This window comes from Anomalospiza imberbis, chromosome 12 (genome assembly GCF_031753505.1).
Source record: "Anomalospiza imberbis isolate Cuckoo-Finch-1a 21T00152 chromosome 12, ASM3175350v1, whole genome shotgun sequence".
Lineage (NCBI taxonomy): Eukaryota > Metazoa > Chordata > Aves > Passeriformes > Viduidae > Anomalospiza > Anomalospiza imberbis.
This window is the reverse complement of record NC_089692.1, coordinates 20124591-20139684: the sequence shown is the minus strand read 5'-3', so window position 1 is coordinate 20139684 and position 15094 is coordinate 20124591. Positions and strand designations below refer to the sequence as shown.

The 15094-nt window shown below is 54.5% G+C and overlaps 2 protein-coding genes across 4 annotated transcripts in view; both read left to right on the top strand.

Moving 5' to 3' along the window:
- VPS9D1 (VPS9 domain containing 1) overlaps positions 1-6323 on the top strand; it is a 74569-nt gene extending 68246 nt beyond the window's left edge. Inside the window, exon 16 of the mRNA XM_068203208.1 lies at positions 6310-6323. The gene's annotated coding sequence lies outside the window, so the exon portion shown is untranslated. The remainder of the gene's footprint in view (positions 1-6309) is intronic.
- Positions 6324-6327: 4 nt separating this feature from the next.
- ANKRD11 (ankyrin repeat domain containing 11) overlaps positions 6328-15094 on the top strand; it is a 131179-nt gene continuing 122412 nt past the window's right edge. Inside the window, exon 1 of one of the 3 annotated variants that reach the window (XM_068203198.1) lies at positions 6328-6437. The gene's annotated coding sequence lies outside the window, so the exon portion shown is untranslated. Of the gene's footprint in view, positions 6438-13490; positions 13510-13619; positions 13818-15094 lie in introns of those variants that run through there. The other 2 variants (XM_068203199.1, XM_068203200.1) reach the window with 2 other exon arrangements.

Here is a 15094-nt window from a genome sequence, read left to right as displayed (position 1 = left end):
CCTTCTCCGGGCTCTCCAGCGTGGCCAGGGCCCGGCCCGGCCTTGGCCTGGACCCAAATTATTTAGGCAGGAGAACAAACGGCTGGGAGGGGCGACAGGGTCCTTGCAAGGATAGCAGAGAGGCTGCGGCCACCTCTGGGAGGGCCTGATACTGGAGTCCGGTGGTGTGAGCACACAACCAGCCCGGCTCTGGGATTTTATCCCTCCTAATCCCATGTAATGGTAATGCCTGGGAAAAGAAGGAGCAACCTCTGCACTCTTAGCTTCAGCAGAGCGGAAAGAGAGCAGCTCCCTCCCTGTGCAGCCGTTGTTGAGGTAGGTTCCCTTTCTGACAGCCCGAGGTAGGAGTGAGCTCTGGTAGGAAACAGCCTTTGTGTCTGCGATGGGAGTGAGGGACTGAACTGTGTTCTGAGGGAAAGGGAGTGAACAAATCCATAGACATTTGTATTTACTGTGAGGGTGGTGAGGCCCTGGCACAGGCTGCCCAGGAAAGCCGTGGCTGCCCCATCCCTGGCATGGTAATGTCCCCTCATGCCTGGAAATCTCTTTCCAGGCTGATTGGATCAGACAGTTCAATTTACAGACACACAGATCGGTGCCAATTAATACATAAGGGCTGTTCGGAGGAGATGTGGCAGCTGGGGGCACCTCCACCCACAGATCCCACGTGGAACACCCAGGGAGGCTGCACTGACTCCCAGGCCTGGATGTGACCAAGCTGTGCTGGACTGGGAGTACTGGTAATTTGCAGACACATCACAGAGCCGGCGTTGACACAGTTTCTATCCCTTTTCCCACACTGTGCTTCAAAGGCAACCAGATGACAGAGCACCAGGAAGGCTGGACAGAGCAGCTGTGGCTGCCCCTGGATCCCTGGCAGTGTCCCAGGCCAGGCTGGACAGGGCTTGGAGCAGCCTGGGACGGTGGAAGGTGTCCCTGCCATGGCAGGGGTGGCACTGGATGAGCTTAAAGGGCGGTCCTTTTCCACTCAAACCATTCCATGATGCCATGAAGGAGGGCTGGGGGTCTTTGCCTCGCTGGTGCCAAAACAAAGTGGTGCCAGGAGGGAGAGTGAGGAGGTTCTGCCCTGCATGGGCAGCTCCCCTCCATGCCTGCAAGAGGTGACCTTGGGAAAGGTGGCTTCAGTCACTGCCCTTGGACTGGCAATATGCTCCTTTGGGAGCAAGCCAATATTCTGAGAGGACAGATATAACCTGATCCAGGCTTGGCCTTGCTGGGATGTGCTCCAGCCATGACATCACCCAGTAATGCCACGTCTATTTACTACTGGGGAAAGGTGCTGGATTGGAGGCTGAAATCCCTGGTTTATCTCCTGAGCAGGTTAGGAGCAGGAAGCAGCATTAACAGCCACATCTTTTCAGGCCAAGAGAAGTCGATTTCCATGGGAAACACAGCGCTGCTCTGTCTGAGAACTCACCTCTCCTGTTTCCATGCTCCCTGTAAGACACTCCTGCCCTCTGAGGCTCGGGAAGTTCCTCAGTCCCCCCGGCTCATCCCTGACTCATTTCCACACAGCACCTTGCCAGTGGGGTAAATGAATACCTGGAATCAAGTGGCCACTGCGCCATCCACAGACTTCTCATCAATGAATCAAAGGATTACATGCAGAGCTGAAGCTGCTGGGAGGTAAATTCAGACCTTTTACAGGATGAAACTTCCCTCCAGCAGCTAAGCCAGGACTTTGCTCTGGCAGGACAAACCACCCAGCTCCGAGGGCCCCGAGTTTCTCGGCATCCCGCAGCACTGTGCATCTCTGTCATGCACCAGATGGGATTTTTTCGATTACTTCTTGGCAGATGACAAATCAAGGCCAAGGGATAGATGCTCCCCTTCAGCACAGCAAGGCCAAGAACTCAGGAAAACCTTAGGGTTTTCAGCAACAAAGAATGTGTTTGAAAGACCACATGGTTTTCCCTAGAGCACAGTAAAACTCACCAGGAAAGAGCTGCTCAGCCTTTTTCCATGAGCCAGTCCAAACCCATCACACCTATTCACTCCTCCAGGAACAGATTGGGATCGCAGTGAGTTCCATGGGATCACAGTGAGTTCCTGTGGGATCACAGTGAGTTCCTGTGTCCTCTGTCCTGTGGCAGAGGACAGCATGGCACTGACACTGCTCCTCCCTGGGGCACTGAGCCTCCCCAGCCCCAGGGCAAGCCTGGGGCACAGCACTGGGGTACGAATCTATCTTCGGGTCACCTCTAAAGCCCTGGGAGCGTAAGACAGGCAGGTGACAGATGGCTGGAGGCAGGGGATCATGGGGACTCGGCCACCCCACAGCAGCCACCACTCCGTCTGCCAGCCGGGGCTTAGAGACCGCCGGAAAAGCTAACACGGGGAAGAGGGAGCAGCACTCAGTGGCAGGGGTAAGGGGCAGAGCAGGGGGAGGGAAATGGCTGTTTGTGACTCAGAGCAGATGACTCTGTGGGTGTGCACTCCCCGGAGAGCTGCTGGAGTGAGCGGGGCTCGGAGAGGCCCTGGAATCCATCTGTGTGCGGGAGGTGGCCAGAGCCATCTCCAAAGCCCGCAGACCAGAGGAGGTCACTAAGCTCCGAGGGAGCAACTGTCACTCCACACCCCTGAAATCCATAAGCAGCCTGGAAACCTAAAGCCTGTCATTAGGAATGATAAAAACAGTAATTAGAACAGGGCTGTCATGAGTTCACACCTGGAACATCAATCCAAGGCGTTTACCCGGCAGCAGGAGAGCACTTCCCCCCAAATCCATCCTCTGCGGATGCACCAGGAACAAAGCTCCACGGACCACTCTTCACACAGGCGTAAGTAAATCCTGCAGGGAGCCTTGCAATCAGACTTTATCCACCACAACAGCAGCTCCCGGCTTTGAGGGATCCAAAAATGCTGCTGCTGTGGAGGCACAGGAGCTACATCAGCTCCTGGGCTGTGGGCTCTGCCTCTCCTGATCCCAGTCCTGGTGCTTCACTGGGACTCAACTGGGTGCACAGTGGGCTGCACCAAGGAGTTAAACCTTCAAAACACACAGATTTCAGGGCAAACAAGCTGTGCCAAGGAGTTAGACCTTCAAAACAATGCAGATTTGAATATGAGAGAGCTGTTCCATGAACTTAACCTTAATTACATCTCGTAGCGCTCTGAGCAGCCACCACACTATGAAGCAGGTGAAAACCCACACTTTTATTTCTTTATGGTATCAAGGTGGAACAGCTTAGGTTGGAGCGTCCTTAACAACAACAACAACAGCAGAGACATACAAGGATGGTTGAAAGTAGCTTTATTTAGTAAGACTGAGTGTGTACAGAGCCAGGGAGGTTCCTGCTGCAGTACAGCAGCTGTACTCCTCACTGCCTTCCCAAATGGCTGCTTGGTTTGCCAAACCCATTTCTCTTCAAAATGTTAATAGATGACATTAATTAAAACATGAGCCAAGGAAAGGTTTTCCTCATCAAAGCTCTTTTAAAGTTTTATTCTCTTGGCCTCTGTGATGTTGGCACCTGACCGGTCACTCAGGGTTTACCAGCCATAAATCACCTCGTTTCATCTACTAAAGACAGATTCCCATCCCTCCATCCTGTGAGGGGCTGAATCAGCAGGGAACTGCACCCACAGTAGCACAGCCCAGGAATTTTTGACTTCAGGATTGTCGTGATGGTTCCTTCCCTCACAACACAGGCTGTTGAAGGATTGAGGTGAGTTTGGTCACCCACGGGCTGCTGGAGCAGGTGAGGGGCTGACACAGGTGCCATCTCCAGAGTGAGCCAGGGAGCAGTGCCAGAGCAAGGAGTGGAGGGTCAGGAGCTCTGTCCCCAAAGTCAGTGTCCTTTTAGCTCGCTGGGACAGACAGAAATAGGCCTGAAAGCACATTCCCCAAGTGGCCTAATTTCCCTGCCCTCACACAATGTTCTCTTTCCTCCTCAGCACCAGGGTATTTGTTTTATTTTAGGATTTAAGAGCTTACAACCTTTATCAAAGGACAAAGGTGCTCAACAATTGACTGTAATTTTTTTTTTTTTTTTTTGTCTTAAGTATTGCAATTAAGGAGCAAAAGCCAGCCCAGGGTAACAAAGCCAGGCAGGTTAAACATCCCCATCACACAAGTCTCACCCAGAAAACCAGCAGAACAGCCCCCAAGGAAATAATCCTCCCATTCCTGCTGTCAGCTTTCCTTCTCTAAGTACTTGAAAGTTCCTCCCTGAACCGGGCTGTTGTGTTCAAATAGAAAAAGGTCAGGGTGACACAGAAAGGGTTTAACTTCCTCCCCAGCACTGGATCTCTGACCTGGATGACATTCAAGGTTGTCAAGGAAGCAGATACAGACAACTATATTTAGGAAATGAAAACATGTATTTCCCCTCTCCTCTGCTCAGAGGCCAACACTCACCTGCAGCGTTTGCAGGGAGCTGTGACAAGAAGCTTAATGGAAAGGAAGCCAAAAAAACCCCAACCCCTTTCTTTTCACTGGTTTAGCAGGTCTTACAGAGGAAGAAGATGGGTAGAGATAAAAAGACTAAGCCTAAGTGGAACACAGGACCAGCTTAACAGGCTCAGAATAAACCTCTCTCCTGCTGTTATTTAACAGCAGAGCTGGACACGTGCCCCTGAGCCACTCCTTCTTGCTGAGCCCAGCATGGGGATTTCTCTTCCTGGGGGCCTGGGGCACCCCCAGCACATGAGAAGCTCCCTCAGGCTGCCAAGTGTGTGACCCCGAGTGGCCCTGCACATGCCAAAAGAGAGATCCCGGTTACAGCCCTGCTCCTGGCAGAGGGGAGTTAAAAACCAGGAGTATTCCAGATGAGGTCATGGGCAGAGCTGCTGCCTCCAGGCTTCCCCATCCTGGCAACCAAAACAACACGTGGTGACACAGCTCTGCCACCCACACCAGGGCTGGGACCTGCTCCATGGACGGGATTCCTCCCTGCAATTCGGCTGCCTTGGTGACACAGAGGGGCTGGGGCAGGAGGTGTGGTACAAAGTACAGACACTCAGCAGAACAGGGGAATGGTTTGGGCTGGATGAACCTCAAAGTTCATCCCTTCTCACGCCTGCCATGGGCAGAGACACCTTCCCCTGTCCCAGGTGCTCCAAGCCCTGTCCAGCCTGGCCTTGGGCACTGCCAGGGATCCAGGGGCAGCCGCAGCTGTGCCAGGGCCTGCCCGCCCTGCCAGGGAACAATTCCTGCCCAGTCTCCCCTGTGACCAATGGATCCCAGCCTGCCATCAATCACCGCCTTGTCAGCCAGAGCAGAGCCGTGCCACGTCCAGTCCAGTCACTGAACGTTCCAGGAGGATGAAGGAATGACCGACATTATCCAGCAGGAACGACCTGTTTAGGAGATGCTTAGAACGTTTTTTTTTTAGGAGGCACCACCCTGCACATCAAAACTGCACAAAAGCATTTTGGTGTTGTGTGATGGGCACTTGCAGGGATCAGAGAAAAGAGGCCCAAAACCCAGCCTGGTCAGGAGCGAGCAGCTGTCCCAGCCCGTGCCCGTGCCCGTGCCCGTGCCCGTGCCCGTGCCCGTGCCCGTGCCCGTGCCCTCCAGGGGGATGCCCCGCGCTGGCGGAGCAGCCGTGCAGCACTGCCGCCGTCCCCCGCAGGGCGGCCGTGCCACCCCTCGCTGTCCTGCACACACGGCACCGGGGGCGCTCGTGGCGATGGGGCGGGGGAACGGGACCGCAGCGCTGTGTCCCTGTGCCGCAGGGACAGCGGCGGAACCCCCAGGAGCAGGGGTGCCCCGGCAGCCCCCGACGCGTCTCCCAAACCGGCGCCTTGTCCCAACACCGACTTTCGGGTACGCCGGTGCCCCAAGTGCCAACACCGGCAGCACCGACCACCGCCCGGTGCCACTGCCAACCGGGGAGTGCCCGTTGCGGTGATCCGGCAGTGCCGGGGCAGCGCGGCGGGCCCGGTGCAGGGGCTTAGCTCAGCCCGCAGGTCCCTGGGGGGGGCCTATCCCGGTCCCGATCCGGTCCCGATCCCGGAGCTCGGCACGTCCCTGCGGGCCGGTTCCGGTCCCGCTCGCGGGGGGTCGCGGGCCCCTCCCGGGCCCTGCAGGCCCCGCCCCGGAAGCGGCGCCGCCGGGACACGTCGCGCGCCGCCGCGCTCCCGCCAGCCCCCGCGCGCCGCCGGGGAACGGGGAGGGGGGTGCGGTGGCTCCGCCCCCCACCCCGGGGCCGCCCGCGCCCGCCAATCAGCGGCGCCGTCTCATCGGGCCAATGAGCGGCGCCGTCTCAGCGGCGCGCGGGGGATGGAGCGCGCGGCCCGGAGCCGCCACGGCGCGCGCCCCCCGCGCTAGGGCCGGAGCCCGGGACCCCCGCACCCCCAAAACCGCCCCGCAGCCCCCCCCCGCAGCCCCCGCTCTATGCGGCGGGGCCGGCCGAGCCGCAGGCCTCGCTCCGCCGCGGGGCTGCCCTTGGCCCGCTGAGCGCCGAGCACCGGTAAGCGCCGGGGGGGGGGCACCGGGGCGCTGGAGACAAGGGGCGGGGGACGGCGTGGACCGAGGGGGTCCCGGAGAGAGGGGCTGCGCGGCCTGGGGGGGGGGGGGGGCACCGGGAGAGGCACCTGGAGCGGGGGGGGGGCCCGAGGTCGAAGGCGGGGCACCGGGACGGGGTGGGGGTCGGACGGGGGGCACCGGTAGCGGCCGGAGGTGGGACCCGGTGCGGGGTGGGGGCGGCGCGGGGTCGGCTCGAGGCGAGAAAGCGCCGCAGCGCGGGTGGGAAGAGGACGTTGGGGTTTTGGGGGGGCGGCGAAGGAGGTGAGGGGCTGTTTGGGGGCACCCGGGGGTCACAGCGGGTGGGGAGGGGCTGCCGAGAGAGGGAGGACGGCGTGGGGGCGGCGGTTCGGAGGGGCCGCAGAGCGAGCCCGGGGGCTGCTCGGTGTTTTGGGGTGCGCAGGCTCGTGGGGAGCCGTGGGAGGAACTCGGAGCTCCGTGTCGAGCCCGCAGCCGGGGCCCCCCCCCTCCACGGCCTCCGGACCCCGTTTTTTTTGGGGTGGGGATATATTTTTTTCGCTGGGGTGCGGGGAGGGGGGGGAGATGCGTTTTGGGGTGAGCGCTGCGCTGGGAGGAACAATACCAAAAGTTGTCTGAAATGGTAATTTCCGTTTCCCATTTCATCATCCCCGGGTAGGCGTTAGCCCTGCCTGTGTGTGCGCAGGGCCGGGGCCGCACCGAGCCCAGCCGGCCCCAGCCCCGCGGCTTTCATTTATTTCCCAGTTTAATCTTTAAATCGCTCCGTGTTTCTGTCCTCCGAGGAGCCTTTGTGTGCCGGGGAGGGGCTGCTCGACACCTTTGCCCCTTAGCAGAAAGGAAGAGAGGGGGGGGGAAAGAAAAAAATAAAAAAGCCCAAACAGCTGCAGCCCAGGACGAGCCTCCCCCAGGCCGGGGATGGATTCGTGTTTAGAAAGGCAAATGACCTCGGAGGGAGCTGGGATGAGCCGAGCCCTCGGTGCCCTCTGCCCTTTCCCAGAGGGAGCAGCTGTCCGGGGTGTGCGGCTCAGAACGGGCCCTTCATTGAGGCACAGGGGCCGTGTGTTTACGGCTTGGCTTCTCCTCCGGGCTTGGGGATCTGTTTTGATATCCAGTTGCAGGAAAGGGTTCCTCCCCCCTCCTGGTTTTGTACACAAAGTGCTCTCTCACCGCTGGGGACACGGCTCTATAGGCAGAGAGCGCATTCCAGGCAGCCCTTGAAGCAAAATTCCCTCTCGAGATGGCCTCTGAAATGGGGTGCACACATCCTTTTCGCCCTCTCTCTAGGCAAAGATTTTTAGGTGAAAACATCTGTGCTGCCTTGTAGTGGCTGTGTGCCTTCCTGAAATTTATATAAATGTGAGGAACTTGGAGTTCAGCGTATTTCTCCTTTCTTTGTTTTGTTCATAAAATGGAACATTTTTATATAATGACTCCAATTATTTCCTTTTTCTGTGGGGGAAAACCACTCCATGGAGTCATGGAGAGGGAAAAGGAGATTAACTCTCACATGTTTCCCAACAGCATCGACACATTCTTTGTGTGTGCCCTACCGAGAGCTCAATATTTAACTCGATTAGCTTAAAAACGGGAAAAGTTGGCGTTTTCACAGGCTGGGTTCTCTGGCAGATTCCAGGTTGGAGTAGTCTGAGATGGCTGTGGAGGGGTTTGGAGCGTGCTGTGGCGGGGAAACTCTGGCGTTCGGTTCCAGAGCTCCGTGACCCGTTTTCTCTCCGTGGGAAGCGCTCGGCAGGGCAGGGTCTGCCTCGGAGGGGTGGTCCGTGCCTGCGTGGGCGAGCTCGGAGGCTCCGTGCGAGCCCGTCCGGGGCTCCGCGTCTGCGCTGCCTCGGGGTGCCGGCGCTGGCGGAGCTCAGCGCTTTGCACGCAGCAGCGCTCCGGGTCTCGCTGGCTCCGGGAGGGCTCGCCGGTGCTGCGGGAGCCACCGGACCTGCCGGGGCACATCCTGCCTGGAGAAGGGCTTTGCTGTGAACCCGTGCGGCGAGCCGGGGCTTGTGTCACCCCGGGCTGTCTGAGTCAGTGCGAGGGCTCGGCTCGCCAGACTCGCAGCAAACCGAGGTGCCCGAGCAGCGCGCTGGGCTTGGAAAGCACGGCGAGCCCTCAGTTCCCAGGGCTTTCTTGCCTCATTCCTGGTGTAAATAGTGACCGAGGAGCCCCGGCCATGTCGGCGCTGGCTGCTGAGGCTGGCTGGAAACTGGAGGTGTTGTTTCGTGTTCCACACTTGGTTCTGCTATTCGGTTCTGCTTCTGCTTTTAGAAATGAACTCGTGTCTGTTTCTCCATTACATAAAAAAGCATGGTTCAGAGTGAGCTGATTTTTTTTTTTTTCTTCTCCATGGGCAGCTTTTTGTTTTTATGATGTTGCAACAGCGTTTTCTCAGACTTAAACCTGCAGATTGTCCAGTTTGAGGGCCGGGTTTGGATGGGGGAGGAAATGTTAAAAAAAAGCCCCAGAGCAAAAACCCTTTGGCTTAATTTCTTCCTTCGTGTGTGGTAGGCAACCTGATAAGATTATTTTATTTTCCACTCGTGTTTTAATGGACTAAGTCCCCCGAAATGCTTGTGAACAAAGCCAAGCGTAGCGCGGCGTCGTGCCGCGTTCTTCCGCTGCTCAGCAGAGCAGACAAATGCATTTCTCTGGGGTCAGTGAGACTCGTCGTGTTAATCAATACTGTACCAGCAGTGTTCCCTTTCCAGGGAACCAGATGGGCTACTTACAACTGGTGCTGATTATTTTAACTGTGTAATTGTAACATGGCTGCGTGATGACAGTGTTTCCTGCAGGCACTTCAAAGGAAGGTTCCCGACGAGTGTGTCTTTACAGCGTTTAATCTGTCCTCTTTGTCTTTATGTTGTGGCTTTTGGACATGTGTTTGAAGTACTAAGAGGTTTTTTTCCTCTTACCTCCAGCTTTTCTATACATTAAAAGGAGGCAGTGCTCTGGAATGATGAAGTGTCTCCAGTGTGGGAATAAACCCAGGGTTTTAGCAGCTCCCACAGTGGTGGGTTGGTTTCAGTGAGTTTTAGATCCAGGCAGTGACTAAGCCAAAAGCTGGGAAGAGATTTAAGTGGCTGTGAGGAAATGGCAATATTTTTTAAAAATAGCGCATGTGGCTTTGTTTTGGGGAAAATATGTTGTATGGTGACTTGAGTCTTAACTGGGACAGGCTAATTGCTCGGTGAAGAAATCCTTCTCCTAGGGAAGGAAAGGCACAGGGCCGGAGCTGGTTAATTACATTTTGTAAAATTATGGAGTGACGGCTTTCTGAGGAGGTCTGCCCCTCTTCCTGCCCTGTACCTGAATTTCAGGCTCAGCAGTTGCCTTACGGATTGAAATTCCTCCTGGGTATTAAGATTTAATGGTGGTAGACCCAGAGCAAGTAGTGGCAGGTACTGCTGCTTTTCAGTACAGCAAAGCAAATAATACTGGAAAATATTTACATGGGGGTTGTTATTCTCCTCGTATTTCCTTGATGAGCTCTAGTAAAGGTGCTTGTGTGCTCAATCCATTGCCGGAGAGAATTCCCTGTATTTCAGTTGTAAAAGGCTGTGGAGAGGAACCGGTGTCTCCATAGCAAAGATTCCAGTGTTTCGTGATCAGCTCGCGTGTATTTTTACCCCATCTAATTTAAACCAGTCTGCACGACACTCACAGGAATGATTTGTATGCAGCTTTTAAATATTTTCCTCCTTCCTGCGTGAGGGATTAGCGGCACAGAGCTGCTTTTTCGGAGGGTTCTCAGCCAAGTGTTACGTAATTTGTGTGCCACCGATGCACGGCCATAAAAAATACTCCCATCGATGTTAAGGGAAAGCTTGTGTAGGCAATTATTTCAAATCACAAGCGTCCTAAGCAGGTTTGTGCAGCCTTGAAATCTGGGCAAAACGCTGCCTTTGGAATCCTGCTGGGAAGGGGGGTGGGAAGCTGTCAGCGCCCGTGGTCTGGAGGCTGGTTTTGAGCACATTCTACTCCACTTTTTAAGCTTTCCTGAGTGAGAGCTGGTGTTTTCTGGTGTATTTTCTCAGGCAACTGTTGGGTATTTAAAAATCTTAATTTCTCTGAGTCTGGGTGGTGGTTCTTCAGCTGAGGCTGCTTGTGGGTGGTGCCAATTTGTAATCTTTTACAAGAGTAAGGGGGGAAAAAGGTAAAAAGAAGCTTAAATGCTAATAACAGCGAAAAATCTGCTCGGCGTGGAGCGCATGTGAAGAAAGCGGGTGCACATTGGGCTGTGGAGTCTCTGTCAGCTGAGCTGGGGGCTTTTAAAAATCTGCTCTAATTTTTATGCTGCATGTGGAATGGCTAATCCCATAAAAGCCTCGCACCTTTTGACAGATGAAACGCTGCTGTTCTTCACTTATTTGAGCAAAATATTTTTATAGATGGTATTAGCTCTGTGGCTCTGAGGGTAATGCAGTCCTTACACGAGAAAGATCTTGCTTTGATCTGACAGCTTTCAAGATCCATTTCCAATCTTGGAGTTCCATTAAGTCTGTTTGTAATGGTGCCCTCAGACTTTTTTTCTGTTTATGTGACTCTTTGGGTGTTAACGTTGCTCTGTATTTGAGTTTTCTCTAATAAACTGAAGGAATAATTGGGGTCAGGAAAGGAAATAATCATGATAGAAGGTGCAGTTAATTATATCAGGTATTTTGGGCTCCAGAATTCTTTGTCTTGATTCTAATGTTTTCTTCAAGCTGTAGGATGTAGTGAAATGATCAGATCATCAAACTAGGACAGTGAGGCAGGGTGATGTGGGATGGTTAATTTTGGGAGTGTGAAATGAGTGTGGCTGCAGGCTTGATGTCCATGGGGGTTATGGAGGGTAGGAGGGATGGTTTCTCTGGTGAGCAGCTCTTTCCCTCTTCTGTGGGGGAAGAGGTGGTCCTCTGTGTGGTCCAGTGTTCATCCAATGGGATCTACATGGTCCTGTGTCCATCCAACATAATTTAAATGATCTTATGTCCATCCTACATCACCTACATGATCTTGTGTCCATCCAACGCGATTGGTTTGGTTCTGTGTCTGTCCAGCGGGGTCTTTGTGGTCCATGATCTTGTGTCCATCCAATGCGATTGGTTTGGTTCTGTGTCTGTCCAGCGGGGTCTTTGTGGTCCATGATCTTGTGTCCATCCAACGCGATTGGTTTGGTTCTGTGTCTGTCCAGCGGGGTCTTTGTGGTCCATGATCTTGTGTCCATCCAATGCGATTGGTTTGGTTCTGTGTCTGTCCAGCGGGGTCTTTGTGGTCCATGATCTTGTGTCCATCCAATGCGATTGGTTTGGTTCTGTGTCTGTCCAGCGGGGTCTTTGTGGTCCTCTGTCCATCCAACATGGTCTGTTTGGTCCTGTGTCCATCCAACACGCTCCTGCTGGTTGTGTGTACGTCCAGTGGGATCTCCGTGGTCATGTGCCTTTCCAACGTGGCCCGCGTGGTGCCCTGTCCCTCGAGGGTGGCACGGGAGCCCCATGGCTCCGCAGCCCCGTGCAGGGCTCGGGTGGGTGCCGGCTCTCGGCGGGAGCAGCCTCCCCACTCCCTCTGCTTCTCCTCCCTTGGGGCCCCGCCGGTCGAGAAACCATCCTGGCTTTTCCTGCCCCTCTCAGCGTTGGCTGGGAAAGCGTGAGCTCCCGAAGAGGACGTCTGGAACCTCTGTCTCCAGGTTTGTTCCTGTTTTCTGGAGCTCACCGCGTGGGTAAGGCGTGCAGCTCGTGTCCGTGTAGCTGTAGTGAGCAGAGGCTGGAATTGCAGCCTGGGAAGGCCGAGGGATTGGGAGGCACTTCCTCACGGAACCCCGCAGCGAGCGGGTGGCAGCGCCGGGGAGGGAGCTGGAGTCAGAAGAAAGTGATGTTTTTTTCTGGGTCAGGGTTGAAGGCACTGTCAGGGTGGTGATGTGCAGCATATCTTACTGTCTGCATTGTCCCTGCCATATGGATGTGTGCACACTGCCCTTGGCATTCAGGCGCTGAATTATTTATCCTCTCCAAATCTGGAGGCAGCCTTTCTTCCCCTGTCTCGAAGAAAACCAAACTTACCCGATGAGTGTTTTTAAAATAAACCTTCCGCTGTGAATTACTGCAGTGGCAGGAGCAGGGTATTGATTGTATGTTGCGTTTGGATTCGGAAACCAAAGGTTACAACACTGGATATCTTGTGGAAACACTGAAATATTTATTTTGCTGTTTGGTGCAAGTGTGTCTGTGCTGGTGCTGGGTTTGTATGTGGCTGAAATGCCATGTAATGAAATTTCCGGACTTGGAGAATGGAAAGGCTAGAAAACTTTGTAGTATGTGTAAAAGCAGCTTTGCCTCAGCTCTGTGTGAGGGGATGGGTGTTTTTCCAGGGAGAAGGCATCTCCTTTCCTCTTGTGCTGAGTTGGATTTGCTGTGAGAGGAATGTTTAGGTGGTCCTGGTTTGGGTGATGGGTTTTGGGTCCTCACTGAGGGTGTGGGTGTTCGCAGGGTGTCACGGAAGGGTGGTTGCAGGCTGGAGGGAGCTGGCTCTGTAATTATTTTTGAGAGACTGAAAGCTTTGCAGGATAGAAACAGTCTCGAATAATTTACCTTTAGAGCAGCATAAAGCTGCTAAAACTGTGTCACGGGCATGGAGAAGAATCAGAGAGTCAAGAAGGGAAATGTTACCCTCTAAAAAATTCACCATGATCCGCAGGCAGCGTGTCCCTGAAGGCTCGGCAGCCAGAGGCTTGGAAATACGGCGCTGCCCTCAATATCGGGATGTGAAATGAAAGGATGTGTAATTAGGAACTCCAAAAAAAAAAAAAAAAGCATTAAATAGCTTTAGAGGTGAATGGAAGCTTCATTATTAAGCACCAACTGCTCAGCTACAGTTCGTGGTGCCTCTTCCTTTCAAATCATGCACACATGAAAGTGCTCCCCGCCCCCAGCCGGGGCCTTATCGGCTTATCTGGGCAGGAGTTCAGAGCCATAAAAACTATATCCTGCTTACACCTTCCAGCCGATCCTGTGACCTGTGCTGTGTAAACAAGTTGTACCAGGAGCTCCAAATGACTGGTAAGTGGCTGGGTTTCTGCAGGCTGGTTAGGTCCAGGAGGAGCCAAGATAAAGTTCCAAGAAGTTCCCCTTTGGGAATGGTCTCCTGATAGCTGCTACAGGGAGGAGGTGGAAGGGCCGAGATCCTGCTGACTGTGGCAGTGACTGTATCCCATGGAAAGCACTTTGGGATAGACTTTACACTCCGGGGCTGGTGTTTTCCACCTTCTGCGGGAGGATGGCTGTGGCAGATTGCGAAATGTCAGCGTTGTGGTAACAACACCGACCGGCGCTCCGCGGTTGCGTCAGGCCTTGGATGTGCTGGAGATGTAAGCCTGTCTATAAATACATCCATATATCTTTGGATGCATGAGATTAGCCGTGGCCATGCTGGGAAGAGATGTAGGTAGTGCAGGGAAGGGCTGTGTGTGGGGGGACACAAGCATCCTGCTCCTGGCTGTGCTCTGGGGGTTGAAATACCACCGGGCGCTCTGGTTATGGCGCTTGGCTGCTGCCCACCCCGAGCTGTCTCCGTGGGTTCGTCTTGCAGCTCGGCACAGGCAGATCCATTTAGCCAAGCCGGACTGTAACGAGCAAGTTTGGGGATTTAGTGTGTGAAACTTCACCTTTCTCACCAGCCCAAGGGTCAAGTGCATGGGTTTGAAGATGAAAACCTGTTCTCCTTGAATGTTGACCTTTTTTGTTCGCGTGGTTTCTTGTCCCCACGTATGGGGGAGTGTGCTGGGTTTGGGAACTAGGCTGGCTGGTGGCTGCTCTGGTTTCCCTCCTCGCCGTGGCCTGTCCTGGCACGCGCCGGGGTCCTGCGTGCTGGCTCTCCTGGCTCTGGGCTCTCTGTTCCTCATTTTCCTTGCAGCCTGGAAGGTTTCTGGCTCTCCCAGGAGATCAGAGGTGCCCTGTGTTACTCAGCTGCTCTGCAGTGAATTCAGTTCCCTTCCCCTGTGATCAGCACTGGCACTGGGGTGTTAAACTGGTTCTGTGGTGAGAGACTAATTCCTCTGAGTTAGTCCAGGGGGGAAGGGATCAGACAAGAAGTCAACTTCGTGGCTCTTTCCTGGAGTGCTGAGTAGAGCTCCTTGGTTAGGGAGCTGGAGGCTGTAGTCTTAAAATACTGAATTTAATTTCCTCCTGCAGTGTGTTCTGTTTGTGAGTTTCCCCTGCTTCACCCACCAGAATATTTCTTCTCCCTCCTGTCCGTCCCTCCCCTTTCCCAGGAGCCTCATCTGATGGAGGTTCTGCTCTTGCCTTGGTCCTCCTCATCCAAGATTCTTGTCTCTAATTTTAGCCCGTCTGCCTTTCGAGGTCCCCTCCCGTCTGTTCCTGCCTTTCTCCTCTCTGAGTTGTTCCTGTATCTTCCTCTCTCTTTGGAGAGCTGGACCTTGTTTTTGCATGGTGGGAGGGGAGCCAAGCTGTGGGTGTGTTGAGGTAAAGGCTTCTGGGGTGTGGGGAATGCTGGCAGGGATGTTTGGGGTGCTGTGTGCTCACAGGGAGCAGCTCCTTCCCTCTCCTGCCTCTTCCTTACTGTCCTTGCTTGGATCTGCTCTTGGAATCTCTCTTTGGTGGATTTCTTCTGTATTTGTACGATGGG